The sequence below is a fragment of the Podarcis filfolensis genome, assembly GCF_964270895.1.
Source record: "Podarcis filfolensis genome assembly, chromosome: 5".
Lineage (NCBI taxonomy): Eukaryota > Metazoa > Chordata > Lepidosauria > Squamata > Lacertidae > Podarcis > Podarcis filfolensis.
The window spans coordinates 48,671,164-48,692,509 of record NC_139608.1 but is presented as its reverse complement, the minus strand read 5'-3'; the positions used below and the strand labels follow the sequence as shown (position 1 = coordinate 48,692,509).

Genomic DNA, 21,346 nt, shown 5'->3' with positions numbered 1-21,346 from the left:
GTCAACAGATAGGTTCATAACTGGAAGAGGAACCAAAAAAATCATACAGTAGCAGATAGCGCATTCTGAAACAACAATTTAGATGCCAGATTGAACAGCCCACTTGTTCCTGCTCTAATACTATAAATATTCTATGAAGAGTGTCTTTTATTGTGCTTAGCAGGTTCACTTGCTATGACTTTTTCTGGACTATGTCACTCTATCAACCATCATTAACACTTCTGGTAAACTCATGGATCAGCTACTGTAGTTCTTTATACATGGTGCTGCCCTTGAAGAATGATTTGAAGTTACACCTGACGAAGCAAGCAGCTGATCATCTACTAAGAGACAGCTTTCATGAAGAACATCTTTCAGAATCAATCATTCAGTCAGAAAGGGAACACCCCCCATTCCCAATAACCTATCCACAAGGATATTATGGTCAATGGTACTTATCAAAAGCTGCTGAAAGATGCAGAAGAAATAGCAGGCTCAGAATCCCCTGGCACATTATCCAGACCAAGTCATCCATTAGGACAGCCAAGGCAATTTCTGTGCCAAACCATGCCCACACTTAGACTGAAACAGATCCAGGCAATCAGTTTCATTCAAGAGCACTAGAAGTCACACAGCGACCGTTCATACAAACAAGCAGAGTTATGAGTTTGAGACCCACACTGGGCAAAAAAATGTCCTGCATTGAAGCGGGTTGGAGTAGGTGACCTTTTTGATCCATTCCAACTCTGCAGTACTGCAGTCCTTGGACCAAAGAGGGCTTATTTAATAGTGGCCTCACAACAACTTCTTTCAAGACAGATGGGCCCACTCCTCTTGTAAGATTAATCACATCTGCTAGATGCAATAAGCACATAATGGTGAGGGTTGAATAACCACCACTAGGTCCAGGTCTTCGTGCTGAAATAACGTAAATTCATTTCATAGCCCCAATATTAGACAGTGCTCTGGGCACAACCACGGACTAAAATGCTGAACTAGCACAGCTAAAGTCAAGGTGGATAAAAACAACTTTCTTAGCAAACATGCTACAACTGCCCTCTGAGAGTGGAAGTCCAGTACCAGCTGGAAAAACTCTGCTGGTGCAATGTAGTATTGTGTCTTCACTGCCATGGAGGAGGCTTCAAGGGGAGCCACCTTAAGACTTTTGCTTATTTGTATTATCGTCATCTCAAAGTCTACTTCATTGAACCTAGTTTCCCAGAAAATAAAGCAGTAGGCTGAGCTCTGCTGTGTGGGAAAGGGCACCATGCCATTGTATCCTGACTGTTCCAGCTTCACACCCTACTTCATCTGCCCCTGACCTATTTCTGCTACCTCCCATTTCAATAGTAGCCTCCTACTTCACTCCAAAGGCTTCCTGGCCCTCCAGAACATCTTTTCAGGAGTTCAGGGCAGGGAACTATTATCAGGAGGGAAAGGGCAAGAAAAACAGCTTTGGCTCCAACCGGATGAGATCCAGCTTCAAATAGCAATGTGCCTGTGACACTAAAACTCCTTGAGACCAAGGTCCCTTTACCCCTGCCCCCAATAAAATAATTGAGGGGGCTCCCCCCTCCAGTAGATATGCATTGCCATTCAAATGGTGTTCACGCGCCGTGTTTTGTGATTGATTATGCAAGCGGGACTTACCTGCGCCCCAATATTTTATTCAAGGTGGCCTGCCTGGCAACGACAACAACAAAATAACAATTTCTGAGAGAGCTCAACACTCAGATTTCACAGTCAGCAAATAACCCAATATGTAAGGAGAGTGGTCCCAATGAAGCCATATTTTCTAAGCCACTTTTAAATAAGAAATGACCATGTGGTGCCACTCTCAAGGAACAGCTACACATTAGGATTATTCATTGGCATCTCTGCATGCATGTGCTATTCATCACTGGGTGCACATCTTCCCCTTATAGCAGCATGTCTATGACCTCACAATCTCCAAGTGCTTACTGGGAAACAAAGCCTACATACATAAAGTTATATGCACACATGCCCTCTAGCTGATCAGGAATCTAGAACATGGAAGGTTCCTGACTACATGGGTACGCTTATGGGTGTACATACATGAAATTTCCTTTCTGATGGTCTGCAGCACCCATGAAAATGTCAGGAAGGGACTGGAGGGTGCAGTTCTGCTCCTCCCTCCCTGTGTAAACCACAAATATGGAAGCTTACAATAATGCTGTTAACTTGACATACTCATGTTCCAACACACTTTTATGGAGATAACATGACCATGATGGTGGTGGAGTAGTGACTGTGGTGGTGAATTGGTGGAGAGAAAAATGGTTTATTATTAACTTTCCCATCTTCCCTGTTTCTCCTTGCATTAATCCCACTACTCGTGGACCTGGGCACCTCAAATTTCAGCAGCATCCTGTGCAATGCTAAAATCTGGCATGTACGCCCTGCCTCTTGCCTTCCACTAGAGGTCATCATTGTGGCGCCCCCTGCAGCACCCCAGAAGCTCTGCACCGGGTGCAAGCTCACCAGCTGCACTCCCCCAGATTTGCCTTTGATTCCTCACATAAATCTTTTTCTGTAGCTATGCTTAATGATAGTTTTGGAGCCCAGCTAGAGTAAAACTGGTTTGGGGGACATCTTTAGGTGTTTTAAAAGACTTAAAGCAACTCCTCTCATCCACTTAGTCGCCCTTGAAAATGCCCACTACAGTGTCAGCCTCCATGTTTTTAATTACAATTCCTTGGACTATTATTTTCCCCATATCAATTTTGCTATCAGTAACACTAGTCTGCTTAATGATACAGATGTACTTTTATGCTTACTTCATTTTCTTTTCTTAACTTCCAAGTACTACTACCTCTAGCATACTACTATGACAACTATAGGGGTCATTTTAAACATGAGTAATCCAGTTTTCTCCTAATGTTGAACATGACAAAAAAAGGAATGAATTGCTAAATATGCTCTTAAGTAAACCCATAAAATTTCAAACTGAATTTTCTGTCACGTCCTTTGTGGCTTTTCCTGTGAATGGGCCTTCACTGTAACAAGGGGTTACTTCAAAACATTTGGCTCCAAAGATTACTGCCTCTCTCTCACCAAAAAACCCCCCAAAACCAACAACCCAGAGACTTGCAAAATTCTCTCTTCCCTAGGGTCAGTGGGGAAATAGAAAAACAAGCAGGATGCTTTAATACCGAAAATGTCATCTCAGTAAAACAGAAAAAAAGATTGGAAGTTGCTGAGCTAATATTAAAAACAGAAACATTCTGGTCTCACAGGAGAAGGTGGGAATGCTTTTAAAGTCCCAGCAGAAAACTTAAACTTTTCACTGTGCTCTCATTCTTCTGCACATTCTTTTCGTCGAAACCGTTTTTGGGGGCAAGGGAGGGAAGAGGGAGGGTGTGTGTGCACAGATGCCCTAGGATGATGCAAAAAGGTCAACTGTCCTCTTGGTTAATTTTGTCAGTTGTGAAACAAAATTTTCAGGGTGGGGGATTTATGTCAGGCTGACCTTCGGAAGAGACCAGCTACTCCCCTGAACAATAAAAAAAAAAATCTTGCTGCCTCAGCCAGAAACCTCCTGCCACTCAAGTATCATCTTGCTGTAACAAATTACTCCTAACCCAGGATTACAGCTCTTTCCAAATCCCTCCTAGAGAGCAGAGAAATAAACATTCCCTCCCAGGATTCAAGACCAGTTGTTTCCCCTATCAATAATCCTTTTCTCTATTTGCTTCTTCTACAGCATTAGCCTGGGAGGCCAGCAAAACCACTTGCACCCATTTTCCTTTCAACCCATAAGCTTGAATGTCTCAATTGTCCATTAGAAAAGTAAAAGATGCAAGGCCGAAATCCTCGCACAATGGTTAACTATCTCCACACACTTGTGATTTTGATAGGACACTACAAATGTCTAATCCAAGTCACTCAGTGCAGGCTCACAGCCTCCCTACCAGCCAACACCAGCCCAAATCATTTCACGAAATGTTCAGCTGTGAAGGAACAAACCAATCAAAGTGAACCACAGGGGTGGATTAAAAGAATTGTGGAAATGATGTTTGGGAAAACAAACCCTTTGGGTTTGCTGGAGAAATATAGGCCCATTCCTTGGGCTATCCCCTCAAAAGTGCAGCATTTCAATCAACACACTTTTTAATATAGTTTGAGCAATAGTCAGGAAAGGAGGAACCTCTTTTTGTACAGGAAACGGTTAAAGTTGTTGCTTTTCTTCTTCTACCTAAGTGAATTTCTACCAAAATTCTAAAAATCAGAAAGAATTTTTATATTGGCACACTGCTTGCTCTTGACAGAGGGTTGACTCCAACTAAGTTAAAGCAAACTCACTGAAATTATTGGATGTAAATTAAGAGTGCAAGAGTGAGGCCACATCTTCCCGGCTGAGTGATATAGGATGTAGCAGATCTTGGGCTTGGTTTGGCTGAGGTAAAGTAAAGGTAAAGGGACCCCTGACCATTAGGTCCAGTCGTGACCGACTCTGGGGTTGCAGCGCTCATCTCGCTTTATTGGCCAAAGGAGCCGGCATACAGCTTCCTGGTCACGTGGCCAGCATGACTACGCCGCTTCTGGCAAACCAGAGCAGCGCACGGAAACGCTGTTTACCTTCCCGCTGGACCAGTATCTATTTATCTACTTGCACTTTGACATGTTTTCAAACTGCTAGGTTGGCAGGAGCAGGGACTGAGCAACGGGAGCTCACCCCGTTGTGGGGATTCGAACCGCTGACCTTCTGATCGGCAAGGCCTAGGCTCTGTGGTTTAACCCACAGTGCCACCCGTGTCCCTTGGCTGAGGTACTTTGGTTTAAATCCCTAACGCCAGTTTAGCCGATAGAACTGTTGTTTTGTTGAAAAGGTGACCAACAGTTTTTTAAAATACATAAAAAAGATTAGTGGAAACCGTTACTGGCGTTTGGTGCAAAAAAAAATATCACACCAGCAATAACAGTCTTTTTGAACTTCCGGGAACGGAACATGCAGGAATGAGTTTAATGCATACAGTGATCTAAACCGGCAAAGCAGCTTCACTATGTAAAACATTAATGATTAATGAGGCTTGTATTGATTTGTTTTCATTTTATCGAAATCAAAATATTACGCAAGACAAGAGGCCAGTAAATAAGCAGTAAACACGAACATTTTAATATTAATGAGTGGTGCTTTCCAGGCTTAAAACGCACATAAGCCTCTTCCCAAAAAGATGTAATAAGCAAAACACAGAAGGTGGAGCGTTAAAGGACATAATTTGGCCTCCTTCGTGTTTCACTTCCTGCTGACATTTGTTCCCTGTGCCAAATATTTGTGGTAGTGGATGAGAGGGATTCTTGCAGGGTGTGGGGGGGACAAGGAGAGGTAGGAAGCAATGTGAATGCCTCCTCTCTCATTTCCAGGCTGAAGAATGCCCAGCACACTGACTGAGAACCTCTGACCACATTTCCCCCCAGTAGACAAAACAGCACCACAGGCATCTCAACCACTAAGCCACTCCCACCCACTCCACTAACCCACAATATTCAACTATGGGCCAAACACTCTCAGCCCTTAGGCTACAGCAAAGAGGGAATATAAGGGGCCCGTGGACTTTTAAAACCTTTAAATAACCTGAAAGGATACACTTGTTCCTAAGCATAGATCAGCTGTAAATAACAGGCGTCACCCACAAGGTTACTTTTGATATTGATTTTTATTTAAAGGAGTGTGGCTTTCAGGAGTAGGAAATATGACAGGCCACTGTTCACATTTTGTCGTTATGCAAGTGCACGAGTGCAAACAGGCACGCACACACACACAAATAAAATAGGAATATGCCTGTTTATTTTTAAAGCAGCTTTACTTAAAATAACTCCACCACATAAAGGTGAAAACAAGAAGGATTCAGCTATATTTGCAGTACAGTCAGCTATGCAGTCGGCAGCAACAAACCAGTAGAGAGCATACATGTGAAACAAAATAAACAGCACTCCAAAGTGAGATACTAAATTTTGTAGATACTTGCACATTGCCAATCATTTGGTTAAAGAGCATTAACAGTGGCCAAAATACTTCTCAGCAGAACCGCTAAAAAGAATGCACAATGCCAATAAATGCATTACTGTTCAAAGGCTGCTCATATCCCAAATAGACACCTCATCTCATCAACACAAGCAGAGAGCCACAGCACATCTAGAGTCTGTCTCAATCATCATGTCACTTATATCAAAACATAGGGCCATGGGAGGAACCCACGATGATAGATAGTCCAGTCGTCCCTTGGTTCTTGAACTTAATCCGTTCAACTCCCGAAACGGTTCGAAAACCAAGACACGGCTTCCGATCGGCTGCAGGAGCTTCCTGCAGCCAACTGGAAGCCGCTTTGCAAAAACGTTCGCAAACCGGAACACTTACTTCCGTGTTTGCGGCATTCGGGAGCCAAAACATGCGAGTACCAAGGCGTTCGAGAACCAAGGTATGACTGTGCTTCTATTTGTGATGTTAGAAAACACAAAATATAGATAAAGCTTAAATAATTAGTAAAATGTTAGCAAAAATAATGGCATGATAGTGCTTTTACAGTGTAATCCCACTGTAAGTTCTATTAAGACCTACAGCTATTGGGTAATAGAAATAGTACTGAGCCTTAAGAGTATCCAATACATTTCTCATACATTAACTCATTGTAATTCAGTAAAGTAAAACAGGATTACTACCTTCATGTTGCAATGGCAAACTAAGGCTGAGATGAAAACAGAAGCAGGCCCAAGTCAAGCTAGTTAGTTGGTAGCATGGTAGTGATTCAAAGTGAGTTGCCTTCGATACGTAGGACATTCTTTAGCCAGCACTGTATAGCATTCTAAGTAACTACGATTCAGCAAAACCATACAAAACTATAATCCTCATTTATCTACAGCCCACATTTCTCTGCTATGTTTGGGCTTATACCATCGCCCTACATATCTGAGCCACACATCTATGAACACTTTTCTTCTTCCTTTTCCCTCCCACCCAAGCCATACCAGTTTCTTTCTTTCCAACAACTCCAAGATTTGGTATTTATCTCTGCGTGTTAAATCCCTAGGATATGCCTTGTTCTTTCGTATGATGCTGAACCATTTTCTTAACTAACCATTCCTGCATCTGTGGCTTCTCTTTAGAAAATTCACAAAACCTCTCTCCTCCCTTGATAACTGCAGCGCTACTGAGGCATATCACTCGCTTGTATGGCATAACTGTGGGGACTGAACTTTTAGCAACATTTTGTCTCTTCCCTCAAACAACCATGGCCTGCAGCTGTCTGAAGAGAAAGGGTAGCAGAGGCTCTAACCACGCAGAGGCTGGCCACAGGATGCTGGACTAGATGGGCCACTGGCCTGATCCAACAGCTCTTCGTGTGTTCAAAAATAATCACGATAACACCATATATACAAGTAACGCCTGAATCAGGCTTATGGTGGCCGTCTTTTGAAATCCCCGCACTGGCTTCCTGCTACACTTCCAGAGCACTGGTCCTTATTTTAAAAGCTCTACATCCTTCAGTTTCACAACAACCTTCTTCTCACCTTATGACACCTTCTAAAACTCTCAGAGATTCACCTATTACAAGCCTGTTATATTTTTGTTGCCCTTTCCAGTCTTTGTGCTTTCCATCGTTATACTCCCTATATGCGGAAGTATAATAACAAAGTCTCACAAACCAACAGTCTTCTCTAAGCTACCCTTGCCTTTAAAAAAATCTGTAATTGCCATTTGATAGACTCCTCTCCACTTCTTTACTGTTTCTTCTTCACTCCTCATCAAATACTATTACAATGCATATAATTTAGCAACAATCCATTTCCTTCCAGTTGCCACTAGGTAAATCTACTGCAGTAAGTGCTAGAAGTAAATTTATTCACCTGCTTCATCACTCACCTATACATCTACCAACTCTCCTATACCTATGGGCATTTGACTATCTTTTCCTTTAACTGTGCAAAGGAGAAAAGGGGTGACCTATTAAAATCTGCATTTCATGACTTTACTCTTCTGGGCTTACTTAATATCAACAGTAGAAATCTTCCTGAATCACAAAGTAAAGGGGATATATTTGTCGGCCAATCAATTTGTTGTTGTTGTTTAGTTGTGTCCAGCTCTTCATGACCTCATGGACCAGAGCACGCCAGGCACTCCTGCCTCCCGCAGTTTCGTCAAATTCAGGTTGGTAGTTTCGAGAACACTGTCCAACCATATCGTCCTCTGTCAATTTGCATCTTATAGCAAACAGCAGGAGATATGCACATCTGGAAGCTCCTGCTCTCTGCATCCATATTTGTGCCTCTTGAATTGGAATACTTTGTGCATGAGCTCTCTCTCTCTCTCTCTCTCTCTGTGTGTGTGTGTGTGTGTCACACTTAAAATAGACACACACATTAAATCAAATATCCAAGGCTTAAAACCTTTTGTCAATGAAAAATGTCAAGCTTTAACACGATTTGAAACTGGAGAAACTGTTGAATTTCATTACAGCTGTTCAACCTTTTTTTTTTATTTAAGCAACAAAAAAATCTTTTTATTAGGAGGGAAGGGAAGGGGGTGGGAGAAATCGACAGCTCCACTAGCCAGAGGCACTTTGCAAGCAGGAAAGTAGAACTCAAGATGTGGGCAGGCCTCAGGTTTCAGCGCCTCAGGGCATATCCAAGAGACACCAATGTATTTACTGAACAGCCAGTAAAGCAAAGGCTCCAATCTTATAACATGTTATAATCTTATATTTTATGAGAGTCCACAGTAAGTTTTCAAGGTTCAAGCAGGGGGTACAATTGGTTAGGAGAAATACATAGAGGACTTATTATCCACCTATCCTTTAGAAGATAAAATAACTTGCATATGTGTAACTGCAAACTAAGATAATTTAATTACACTGCCTCATTTCATAATAGATACTAACTCCTCAAAAACAAAACTCTATTCTAGTCTCTAGCTGTGCAACAGAAAAATATAACAGCCTCTAGTTCGCACTGTGTCTATGAACATGCATATCACACACACAGAGACAATATTACTGCATTACACACTATTTGAATAAGGCTACTTCACTCAAACATTTGCATGTGTGGCAAAGGCAGTCACCTTAGGGACCTTTCGACTTAAAAGACCTTTGAATGCAAGGTCCTGGCAGTGTAATCCGCTGTCCTGCACATAAGAAGCTTACAACTCACACAAATGTTGTGTCAGGCTTTACTAAAGAATATGCAATGATCCAATAGCAGCTAATCTACTGAACCATCTTCCTGAGATGATGCGTGGTGGCTCAAGCCAACGCAAGGCATTCTGTTGTGCACAGTGGCGAAAATGTTCCCTCTGCACTCTGGCCTGGTTCTCTACCTTCCTCTACCCAGTAAGCGAGTGGCTGAACAATCCAGAATTCAGCTGTTAACCATAGCTTTCCACTGCGTGCAAATCCAGAAACAGCTCACAGACAAGCCAAGTGCAAATGCATCCATTGTGTGAGTTTGCTGTAAATAGTAATAACAACAATAACAAAACAACGTAGGTAAGTGGTGGTGGTGATATCTATTATACAGAAGAGTTTGGATTTGAGTTTGGATTTGATATCCCACTTCAGAGAAGTGTGACTGGCCCAAGGTCACCCAGCAGCTGCATGTGGAGGAGTGGGGTATCGAACCCGGTTCACCAGATTACAAGTTCACCACTCTTAACCACTACACCACACTGGGCAAATTCCCAAAATCTTATTCTTTATTGAAACAGATGATTAACAGTGTGCATTCTATAAAGATGCATAAAAGGTGGCTTTGTTGCAGGTTAGATTTGGGCTTCTAGTCCACTGTTGTCTACTTGGATTGGAAGAGGCCTTTCACATCACATGCTGCCTGATCCATTTTTCTGGGACCTTCTAAATACAAATTATGTGCTTTAGCACTGAGCTACAAACGCTTCCATGTTTCTGTATTTGGTCTACCAAAAAAACCCACCCATTGTCTATCCCAATGGCATTATGTCACTTAAAGAGGAAAGACAATGAGATACTTGGCAGCAGTATAAAAGCAGAAGGCAGGAAGACTGCCTAACATTGGAATCCCCTTGGAGATTCTCCTATTGGCTTCTCAGTCACATCCTCCAATATTTTCCCTTCTTTGTCCCCCTTGTTCATATACATGAGGTCTAGAAACACACTTTTAAAAATAAAATAAAAAATGAAGGGAATTTTTAGAATTCTGAAAGTGAGGCTAGATCCTGTGCATATTATTTTATAGTGTTTGGTCAAGATGCAGCCTGGATTCACGCAGAAAGTCTTTTGGCTTGTACATTCTGCATCTGACTACTTTCCACTACTGTGATCATATTGATGAGGCAGGGAAAATATCAAAACTGACAACCAATCCATGTAAATAGGAGGGCCTGGTTGTGAAGCGCAGTATCTAGACAAGGCAGGTTGCTATGATCACTAAATGCCATGCCTGCAATACCACATGAATCATTTGAGTTCTTTATTGCATAGTGCTCATGACTGTAGAAGTTTCATTTAAAAAAAAGAGGGAAAAAGCTGTCATTCATCCTAATGCAAATTAAGCTCTCTCCTTTTTTTTTTAATACACAACATTTGGGTCAGTTTCCAGGGAAATGTTGCTGAATTGCCCATGTTTACTCCAGCTCCAGCAATGCAGCACAACCTTCAGTCAAGCTATTAACTTGAATGTTGAACTTCACAGCCTGGCTGTCTTTCTCAGCCATCCTTTTGATGTTACCTCCAAAGCAAAAGATCAAAGGCTCCAAGTGTGGTGAGGGGAAGTCCCAGGCTCTTAGCCTACCAGCCTGTGATATATGTTAAAATCCTGGCCAAAAAAGAGAGAGAGAGAGAGAGAGAGAGAGAGCGCACAAGGGAGGGGGAAGAGAGGTGGGGGGAAGGAAAGAAAGAAAAACCAGCAAAGGAAAAGTGTCCAAGCAGGGCACCAATGTGAGGATTTGACAGAATAAAGCTCCTATTTATTTTTTTAAAAATCCACACAGAACAGAGCGGGTTTTTTTTAAAAAAGAAGAAGTTCTGACATCAACTGCATTTCTAATTGTGTGTTCAATTTGACAACTTATCCACTTACAATTTTCATGTACTGCTTCACCTCACAGCATTAAATTATTTATTCCTTCACCACTGAGAGGACACAATTTAAATCAGGATTTCAGTGTGCCAGGGGTAGAGAAACCAAAACACAGCTTACCTCCCCATTTTAAAGAGCTCAAAATCTAGATACGCTGCAGCTCGGACAGTTTTATAGAGTCTTCTATCCAAAGTTTCCTGAAGAATCTTTCCAACTAACAGAATTCAATTTTGTGTGTGTGTTTTAAAATGTTATACCTTGCCCTTCCAATACATTTGCATCCCTTGCAACAATTTAAAACAAAACAAGTCCATAAAAGAAATAAAAGCAACAACATAAAAATGGAAGCACTGAAAAACATTTCTAATGTGTGGGTCATCACCATCATCATCAGCTAAGTGAGACAAATGCTTGCCAGAACTGGGAAATTTTAACCAGTTGGTTTTTTGGAAAAAGTGACAGGTTACATAGGGGGAGATATTCCACAATCAGGGTGCAACAACGGAGAAGGCCCTCTCTCTCTTATCCTGACCACACATGCTTCAGCCATTGATGGGACATATAGAAAATCATTTCAAATATATTATAGGGAGCAGAAGGTCTGGGACAGGAGGACACAAGTAAAGCAAGGTAACAAAAATATAGTGAACAAAAACATAGTGAGCACCGAGCAGCTACTGGAAGCTAGACCCATCCCCAGGAAATAAGAGCAAAAATCTGTTGAGACTTTGGTAGTAATAAGTCGTAGTATAGTTCACTCCAATTACTCTATAGCTTGCTATTGGGTAGGTGTCAGCTTATACCATTGAAAAGGCAGTGACATTTTGGCAAAGCTCAAACACAAAAACCAAATGGGTTCCATCGACATCTTCTGCTTAATTAAAGCACACTCTGTATGCAGTGCACAGATGCAACTATGCCTAATATTTTGGAGAGGGCATATGTGAACAAGACTTTGACTAGGAATGGCCATGTAATTTAGCTCATATCCGTTGGGCAAAGCTTGTTGTACTTATGTGCAATACCTTTGCAACAATGTACTTTCTTTAAATTACAACTGCACTAAAATATACCAACCACCTGAGAAAGTTTGAGTAAGCTAAATCAATTCAGAGCCTAAAACCCATACAGGTAATCTTGGATAGTAAGGTTAGCATGACCTACACCACAGAAGGAATGGGATTTCTGACAATCCTTGATGTTATATTGGAAGTGAAGGCGTTTCTAATTTTGAATATGGAAAGTTTCACATTCCTGCACACCAAGTTTGTAAACTGCGACTCACCAGGGGGAAGCAAATATACTTTTAATGTTATGAAGTGAGGAGGATTTGTAAAACGAAGAAAAAGTTGGTTTGTGTCTCTCAGTTGACTCACGCTTATGTATGAGCAGGTGGATTAGGAATTTTTAATACAATTTTTAAATAAATAATATTGTATATTTGTTTGCAGTGTTTCTAGACAGGAACATGCATTCTTCATGAGGGACAAGCATACACAGCCAGAAATATACTGAAAGCTTTTACTGCAGCCAATCAACTGGCAAGCGGGATTTATTTAAAACCAGCTTGCCCATTCAGCTGCACATAGAATTTGCAAAACATTTCCACCAAGCATAAGCCAAGGGTTCTAGTGGTCTACGTGGTGGGGCAGAGCTGTAAAACCACCCTCTTGATACTGGCACTGGTGCAGTTTACTGGAATGGGGCAAAGCAGGGGGAGGCTGGGGCGACATGGGCACACTGGCAGAACAAATCCTTGACCTAGTCCTGTCCAAATAAGCTGTAGTGGCACTGGTGTTAGGATGAGAGTTCTGTGGTTCTGTTCTATGGGCCTCAGTTGGGCCCTAGAAGAAACATAACCATCAAATAATTTAGCTCTTAGGCGATGAAAATTCCACATATCTGAATCAGTGAAAAACAATGAACTGAGTCTGATTAGTACTGCCTTCCTAAAAAAAACGATTGTCCATTGTTGAGGAAGTAGCTTCTGCTTATTCAACAGTAAGACACAAGGTTCTCACGACAAAAAGAAGAACTTCCTCAGAGTCATCAACCTGTCTTCTTTTTCTCAGATTATTCTTTGAAAAGTTCATTTAGAAAACCAAAACCAAAATATGTCCTGCCTTTGAACAACAGTGGGAAGAGCAGATATTCAGAAACTACCGGCTGTCCTGGGATTTTGCCCTAAGTCAGTGAGCAAACAGGACCTCACAGTGTGGAACTCAGTCTCTCAAGATAATCACGTTAGTTTTTCCCACCGTACCTTTTTAAAAAGGTGTTTCAAATAAAATCAGTACTCTAGGTGCTTTTAGGAGACTCACTGTTGGTTCCTCTTTAAATTATTCTCTCTCTTTATTCCCTTTTTCAGATGTATTTAACATTATTAATGCGTCAGCTGGCAGTATATGTGCATGCAATATCAATTACTATGAGACCCTATCGTGGTATAATTATCACATAACCCTGAGACTGTGAGCATCTCAATGAAATAAGAGTCCCTGCACCCCAGCCATATTTCCAGGGGTTTTTAAAAATCATTATACGTAGCATCATGTGACTGCACCGTGGGCAGATGAAGTCAATTGAGAGTAAGGGCACTTCTCCTACTCTGAATTGGAGGTGGGAGAATGGGGTAATGATGGCAGTTGACACATGTCAGGGAAGGGAAGAAACTACAGCTGCTATTTCAGCCCCTGCCATGCAGAGGTTACATGTACTTCCCCTCCTGTGGTTTCACATCCTGCATGGTACAACCTATAACATGGGTAAACACTTAGCTGTTCACAACCCATGAACAGTGCAGTAAAGTCGATATGTCCTAAACCAGACTCAATCAGCAGGCACATCTGATTTATGCCTAATCCAACAAGTGATACACATATAGGAGCCTACTTACAAATATGGGGGGAAAACAAAAAAACCCTTTGCTATACTGGGGTTCTGGGGCTGATAATGGCCCCACAGACTCAGAAGAATCCAAAATAAAGTTGGCAGAAAACTGAATTAAAATCCTGTACTGCATTCCATTCCTAAAATAATACAGGAAGAGGCAAATTATGTTTACCCAGAATAAATCTCTGCCAGTAATAAGCTTCTATTCAGGGATTATATGAAGATTGTGGGGGAGGAAATTAACACCTCACCAACAATGTCAATTTTATCAAGACAAAAATAGCAAAAGGGAATAATTGAGAACAAAAATAGACGAACATCTTATTCAAGCTTTGCCTAGTAGTAAACTACCATGTACAGTCTTACATTTCTTTAAGAGAGAGAAAGGAAAGAAGTATTTCTAAAAATATAAAACCCTGTATCAAAGTCCTTTCTAATTTGTGTCACTGCCACCAACATTTTGTCTGGGCTCCTAACTGCCCTACAATTGCATTCAATTTCCATTCCCTGCCGCCAATAAACAAATATCCATGGTGAACAAAGTTTGACAGCAAACTTTATAAGCAGAAAGAAAGGAAGAAAGAATTTGGCATACACTTATAGCACATTTAATTTTACATACAGATTATATGATAGAGGGTGTTATCAATGCAAGAGCAACTTTTATAGCATCACGATGAGAATAAACTTCTCAAGTGCCAGCAGGTATTTCCAGCAACAATACTTGTTGTGTAGCTATGGATCACAAATTGAAAATATACACTTCTCTCCTAAAGCCCAGTCTTAGGGATTTATACACCTGACCCACTACCCCTCATTCCTTCAAAAGCACAAGAAAAATCCAGGTTAGGAGAACAAAAGATCTGATGTGAATTTAATGAGGATATCACATTCCATCCCCTTTTCCCACCTAAAAGAGATGTGAAAAGTTGCCTCCATCAACATGTAAAATTTCTCACAGAATTAAATCCTATAATCCCATTTAGCACAAACGAGGTAGAGCAGCACGTTTGTGCTTAAGACATTTTAGTCTCTTAAGAAAGTAACATTTTTTTAAATTGCTTCTCTTGAAGAGTGTTTGGGAAAGATTAAGAATCTCTCTATTTCATCTCTGTTGTTGGTATAGTGAAGTCAGGGCAGAGACACAGGCTTTTTCAGTATATAATCTTCCAAACACTGAGCTAAATTAATCTTTGAAATGGAATATACAGTATATTACACATTCTGTCTGTCTCTCTCTCTGTCTCTCAAATCAACAGCTTCATAGAAACAGTTGCTTACATCCAACAGTATTGATTAATGATTAAATTAATGATTAAAATTATCTGCGGCTTCTTTAATATCGCATCACTGAATGATATTTCTACTTAGCCCCCAAAAGGAGCCGATAACTCCTTTCCACAGAGCAAAATAAATTGCAGATACTATTGGAAGACTGGAAACCAATCCATTCAGCTCCCCCTTTGGCAAATGACCTATCAAAAACAGTACAAGATTTTTGTTCAGCTCAGTCAACTGGGTTTTCTGCTTAACCCACAGGCATTTTTCCTGTTTCAAAGTTTCTATTAACTCCCTACTGATGTACCCTAAAAGAATTTTTAAGGGCTTGGAAGCACATAAATAAAATACTTTGTTGGACCGGCACAGCCAAATGAAAGTCTTTCTCCTGCAGTGGTGGTGATAAAAGTTTCAGTTGCAGCTATGCACAGAGACCTCCATAGATTTCTGATAGCTGAGATTGCCAACCAATCAGCAAAGCTGAAGAGCCCAGCTATGAGAGCTATCATTCCTGTTTAAGATGAGTGTCAAGACAGAACTTTTATTTTGCAGAGCTCTAGCCATCTCTAGCTGCAAGGTCACAAGAAATGACCTCTCCGGTCATCACTCTTTCAGTGATGAGGAATCTGGAAAAAGGAAAAGGAGGAAGAACATGGTGGGGAAGGAGCAAGACTGTGTGAAATCAGAAACAGGGGTGGGACATTAAAAGTTGGTTTCAAAGCCAATATGGTGCACTAAACCAGCCTTACCCAATCTGTTGCCCTCCAGGTGTTTTAGACCACAACTCGTATTGGCACCAGGAAGCACTTGATTGGTAGTGTAAAATATCTGAAGGTCAAAGCTGGTCCTAAACCCACTTTCCCCCTCACTTTGGCTCTGCGTGTTGAGATTTCAGGTCAGCAACTTAGCATGACTCAAAATGATGAAAAATGGAAGTGGAAATGGTATTAAACATTTTTGACCAAACGTGAGTGGGCTTCATTTTTCTTTCTTTTTTTAAAGCCTTTGAAACCACAAAACACCATACAGTGGTTCAGGGAAATATACCAAATCTTGGTATCTTTTCAAAGACATAAACTACTCCCGTAATGCAGAGCAGTTCGGGAAAAAGAGGGAATGTAGAGAACAGAGAGAACTGAATATTGCTGCGTACGCATTTACAGAGTAGGTCATGTAAGCAGTATGCAAACTTGAACCCTGCCATTATAAGGTTTCCCATATTACTTTTTATTTGAGGTCTACCACTAAAAAGGCAAGCTCCCAGAGATGATATGCCAGCAGCTCAGCATAGCCTGTCCATACCTATTAATTAGCATGTAGTGACAGCTGAAACCAGCTGGCTTTCTTTACTCTACTAACAGAGTAGTAAACAAATTCAGCATCAAGAAGTTGGTGCTACAATCCCCCAAATGGAGCTGCTTGCTTGCTAAAAGAAAAAGGGACCACCATCAGATTCACATACTACTGCCCAGTGGTTTCCAGCTCAACTGGATGTATAACCCTGCCAAACCACCTTGGCCTAGGCTGCCTGCCACTGCAATCACTGGCAATTTTCACATCGTATCTTCTGGGCAATACTTGTGCCAACTGGTACCAGAGAAGGAAGGCAGAAGCTTCCCTTCTCACTAAGGCTTATTGGAAGGGTAAGCAAATTAGAGGCAAAGAGGAAGAAAATGTGATTTCCTAACTAAAGTGTATTGCTTTATTATCGCTACAGACAGATACAGTTGTAGCTGATGAGACCACATCACAAGAACACAAGGATCTGGATTGGACGAGTCCAGGAAAAGGACACTAATGAACATCTTATCTTGGAACCTCAATTAATGACCCAAGGTAGCATTTCACAATTTCCCTAGGGCGCTACTAGCTTGGACATACCCAAACATTTCCAGACAGGCAAATGGCTGTTCTACACACATGTCTTTCTCCTCCTACTGTACTGGTCGGGTACAGCTGCTTAAAAGGTTGAATGAAAATCAAGTATTTGGAAGAAAACATAAACTTCATGTTTAGAATTAAACATAAACTCAATGCGGAATCAATATGACCACAGAGCCCTTTTCTAACAAGTGAACAAAATGAGAGAAGGGGTGCATGAAGACTTCTGCCTAAAACATGAGTGAGGCCTGCTAAACTTCAAATCTCTTCCAACACAATATTCAAGAGTACCATTTAGGCAAGCAAAAGGCATGCAGATCAGTGAACAGTTGGCAGTTCTGCAGTACTTTCGATTATCAATATGCCAGGAGCTCTGGGCTGAATCCAAAGGTTTCCTTCCAAAAATGGAAAGGGTCTTTCTCCAATAGATGGACTCCATCCATCAGAGAAAAAGAACCTTTGGGCCCAACCTTCTATGTCACACATTTACATTACACCGAAAGAATATACGGCATGAACCCTAGGAGTAGCTATAGATGTGAAAACCACTGGAGTTACAGAGAATGACTTACATTCTAAAATATTGCTAGTGGGGGTTTTCAAACAATATCTACTTGGTATCTTTTTAAATAGAACAGCAAGAAAACCTTAGGGCTCCAGTAAACAAAGAAACACACACACACACAAAGCAACTTAATCAGAACTTTACAGAATAATTTACAGCATGTCTTATAAACACAGCATAAACAATGTTTATTTGTTTTAAATAACTCCTGCATATGTTTTCAGGAGACAACTCAGGCCATTATCATGGGCTAAATCAATTGGCAGAAGCCAATTTGGATAACAGTGTTATGTTTGTTTGGAGTGAACATAAGAAAGAAAATCTCTTTATACACTCAACACAAACTGAAAGCTTCTGCAATGTTTGTATTATGTTCACCCACCACGTCACTCATTCCCTGGACTTGCACAGCCATCGATAGGTGCTGCCAACTGACTTAATTCACCCTGACAGCAACCAACACAATTGGCAGGAACAGTGGAGAGCAATAGGCTCTGTCGCCCCAAAAATCTCTTTCGTATGCTGTGATAAAGGCAAGCTCACTGTTGAAATTGTAGCCATGCATTCCAAGTGTACTCATGCACCATAAATAAAAGTTTCATTAGGGTTACAAGATACCAATAGGTAAGGGGCATGCTAATATTCATAGGACATCCTAAGGAGCTATTATAGAGAAAACTGCTGGTGAAATGGGCAGCTCAGCTTTCTTCTGGTCAGGATGCTGTTGAAGTCTGCCTACCCTTTGTTCTCTTTGCATATTCTACGGTGTTTAATTCTTCACGGCTACATAGCAGAGGTGCAAGGGCAGCTATACCATGGCAGTTCTGTATTGAAGGCAGAGACCACTTTGTCCCTGTGTAGTGCCACCTTTATACATAGTGCTGCAATATAAATAGGGGAGGGCAGAGTAATGTATGATCCAGCAGCCTGATCCCAATACCTTAGCACTGTTGATCCGTTCTGAATCCTGAAGGTTTGGCCTTCACTGGCTCATATTGGCTGGATCAATTTCAAGCAGCAATTATATGTCAAAGATGCACAAACTATGCACATCATTCGATGGTCATTATTATTCAGTGGTGTCCATAAATCTGTGGATTATATCCAAAATTGTCAAGGTAACTAGAAATAATGTTGAATTAATGGCTTGTGTAGATGTGATTATAATTTCGGTCTCAGAAGATGCATTATACTGGATAATGTCAGCAGGTCATGGAAGTGCTTACTGTTAAGGTAAAAGAGATTATGTTCCAGAGCTGGGATAGGAGGTCCTATTCACAAACTTGCATCACATTTCCATGTCAGCTACAGAGGCTGCCTGAGACTGTCATTCACAGGAGTTGTCATGGAGTAATTCCAAAGATTTCCACTGGTACTTTTAGCGACTGTTTCCTGACACTTGAGTGGGTATCAGATGTTTTGGCTATAGAGTGTGACATTTTACACATACAAATATTACCGTTAAAATCTGCCATGTGCCTAACTGCTACATTAAGGCTGAAATCCTAAACACACTTACAAAGGAATAAATAACACTGAGATCAACAGTGCTTGCTTCTGATTAAACATGCTTAGGATCGTGATGCACAAAAGTAAGTCATAGTTGCCAAATTCTGCAATGGCTTCCGTGCTCCCTCCCCCACCAAAAAAAGAAAAAGCTGTGAAATTTGAAAGCAATCATAGTGACAAGTAGTCAGAATCTTGTCTTGTCTGCAGCATACGGATACCATTATGTGCGCATTTTGTTTAATGTAATGTATTTACTCATTTGTTAAGAGGTTTACAAGCAAAACCACGGTTATCCATGATTAGAAATCTCCAAAGCAAAACTAGCAAAACTTATTAAAAATAATATAAAATAACATAAAGCACACCATTAAGAGCGGGGGGAGAACCCTAGGGGTGGTATTCTCCTAAATTCTACTCAGAGTAACCACATTCGAATTGATGGCCCTAACTTAGGCATGTCCATTAATTTCAATGGGTCTACTATGAGTAAAAGTTAGTGGAAGACAACCTCTAGTAACTACATTCATCTGAGAAGCAGAAAGACAAAGAGGTGTGGTCATCAGGGCACCTGAAAGGGTCCTCTGGAAAAGGCTTTCCAGAAATGGAAAGAACAATGCAAACTTATAGAAAGAGGTACGGTAGTTCTGCTTTGGACCAAGGGCAGAAAGAACATGGATGATGTAGGATACAACATACCCCAAAACAAATGAAATAAAGGAAAATGTGGGCAACACCTCACCACAACAAACAAAAAATCATTAAAAATTGGGGAAGGGGGCTCACAGGCACCATGTTGGGTACTCCAGCATAGAAAATCGACCCCAAATTTTCCCTGTCCTGGTTTATTTTCCTTTGGGATCCCCATGGCTGAAAGGTAAGCCTTCCTTGAGGCCAGCAGCATCAGAGTGGGAAATTCAAATCTGAACCATAGGAGCAATGTGGACAGAGGAAGCACACACTGATGAGTTTGGTGCACACCATGTGCAAGAGAAGCCAGCAAATCAGGAAATAGCACTGCATCCAGTAGCACACCCAAACAGCCAACTTATCCCCTTCTTTCTTAATGTGCCCAGTGTTCCTGAGACCCCACGCCGCACCCTGGGCTGTTACTCTGCAGCCTCCTCTCAGCAAGTGAACACAGTTAACCTTGGTTTACAATTCAGAATTAACAACATCTAAGCAGCAGTCAAGCAACTTGCACCAGCTGTATTATGATAGCTTGATTTCTGAGGCAAGATCCCAGTTCAAACTACTTGTCTTTTTCTCCCCTTTTCCTTTTGTTATTTCTGGGGAGACAGATGATTTTCATATCTAGCTTCTAAACCACCTAACTCCACTTAGAGCTCTTTTCTAGCGTTTCCACCGCAAAAAAGAGACAGCTGATCTGGCGCTGCTTTTATCCAGGAATTACAACAGGGTGAGGGCTTTTACAGCATCTGATGAGTGACCGAGGCCTCCTAGACACCTCTCTGCCTACTGAATAGCTTTCTGACTGCCAGGCATTTGTGTGTGTTTTTTTCTCCCAGTGAGTGAGAGGAGCCAAGCACAAACAACAGGCTCCTTGTTCAGGCACGCTTTTTTAGCCCAATGAGGTTGCCCTCTAGAAATGCTTCTAAGTAAATACCTAAGCCAGCCCATCATGAGGTCTATATACAACCCTGCTTAGGATACAATACGTGCCACTGTAACATTTCATCTGTCAGCTGCCCTTACAACCACCTCTATTGTAACATAGATTCCACCTTCACTGGGGGATTTATGAAAGAATCAGAGGCAAAATCTAGGGGCTCTCTACATGGGAGAAGCATGGAGAGCAAGAAAAACAAGTCTTTTTTTCTTCTAAAAGAGAGGCAGAGAGAGAGAGCAACAGAGACAGATGTGATCTAAAACATTTTTATAAGCTGCAAAAATAACAATGTAAAGAAAACCAGTTGTCAATTTATTTACAAAATCCAAAATAAACTGAAAGATAGAACAGGATAAAATATTCAGATATACGCCCAACAAGATTAAAAATAGTTCTGACTTAAAGTTATGCAATACTAGTTCAAAAACACCAAAAAAGACATTCATATTCTGTATTTAAGCCCCCTATATTTGGAATGTCAAAAATATGTTTGTGCGCAGGGATTAGTAGTACAGAATTCAAACAATCTCTACCTGAAACCTTAA

General features: G+C 41.1%; 1 protein-coding gene and 1 long non-coding RNA gene across 42 annotated transcripts in view; both read right to left on the bottom strand.

Moving 5' to 3' along the window:
* Positions 1-21,346, bottom strand: part of TCF7L2 (transcription factor 7 like 2) — a 202,305-nt gene that overhangs the window by 132,835 nt on the left and 48,124 nt on the right. The window contains exon 1 of one of the 41 annotated variants that reach the window (XM_083616601.1): positions 1,630-1,845. The exons of the other annotated variants lie outside the window; for them this stretch is intronic. The gene's annotated coding sequence lies outside the window, so the exon portion shown is untranslated. Of the gene's footprint in view, positions 1-1,629; positions 1,846-21,346 lie in introns of those variants that run through there. 41 annotated transcript variants of the gene reach the window in all.
* On the bottom strand, positions 11,502-19,832 carry LOC310763857. Its single transcript, XR_014548854.1, has 2 exons — positions 19,656-19,832; positions 11,502-16,463 (listed from the first exon to the last, which is right to left on the bottom strand). It is a non-coding gene; the product is annotated as an uncharacterized lncRNA (long non-coding RNA).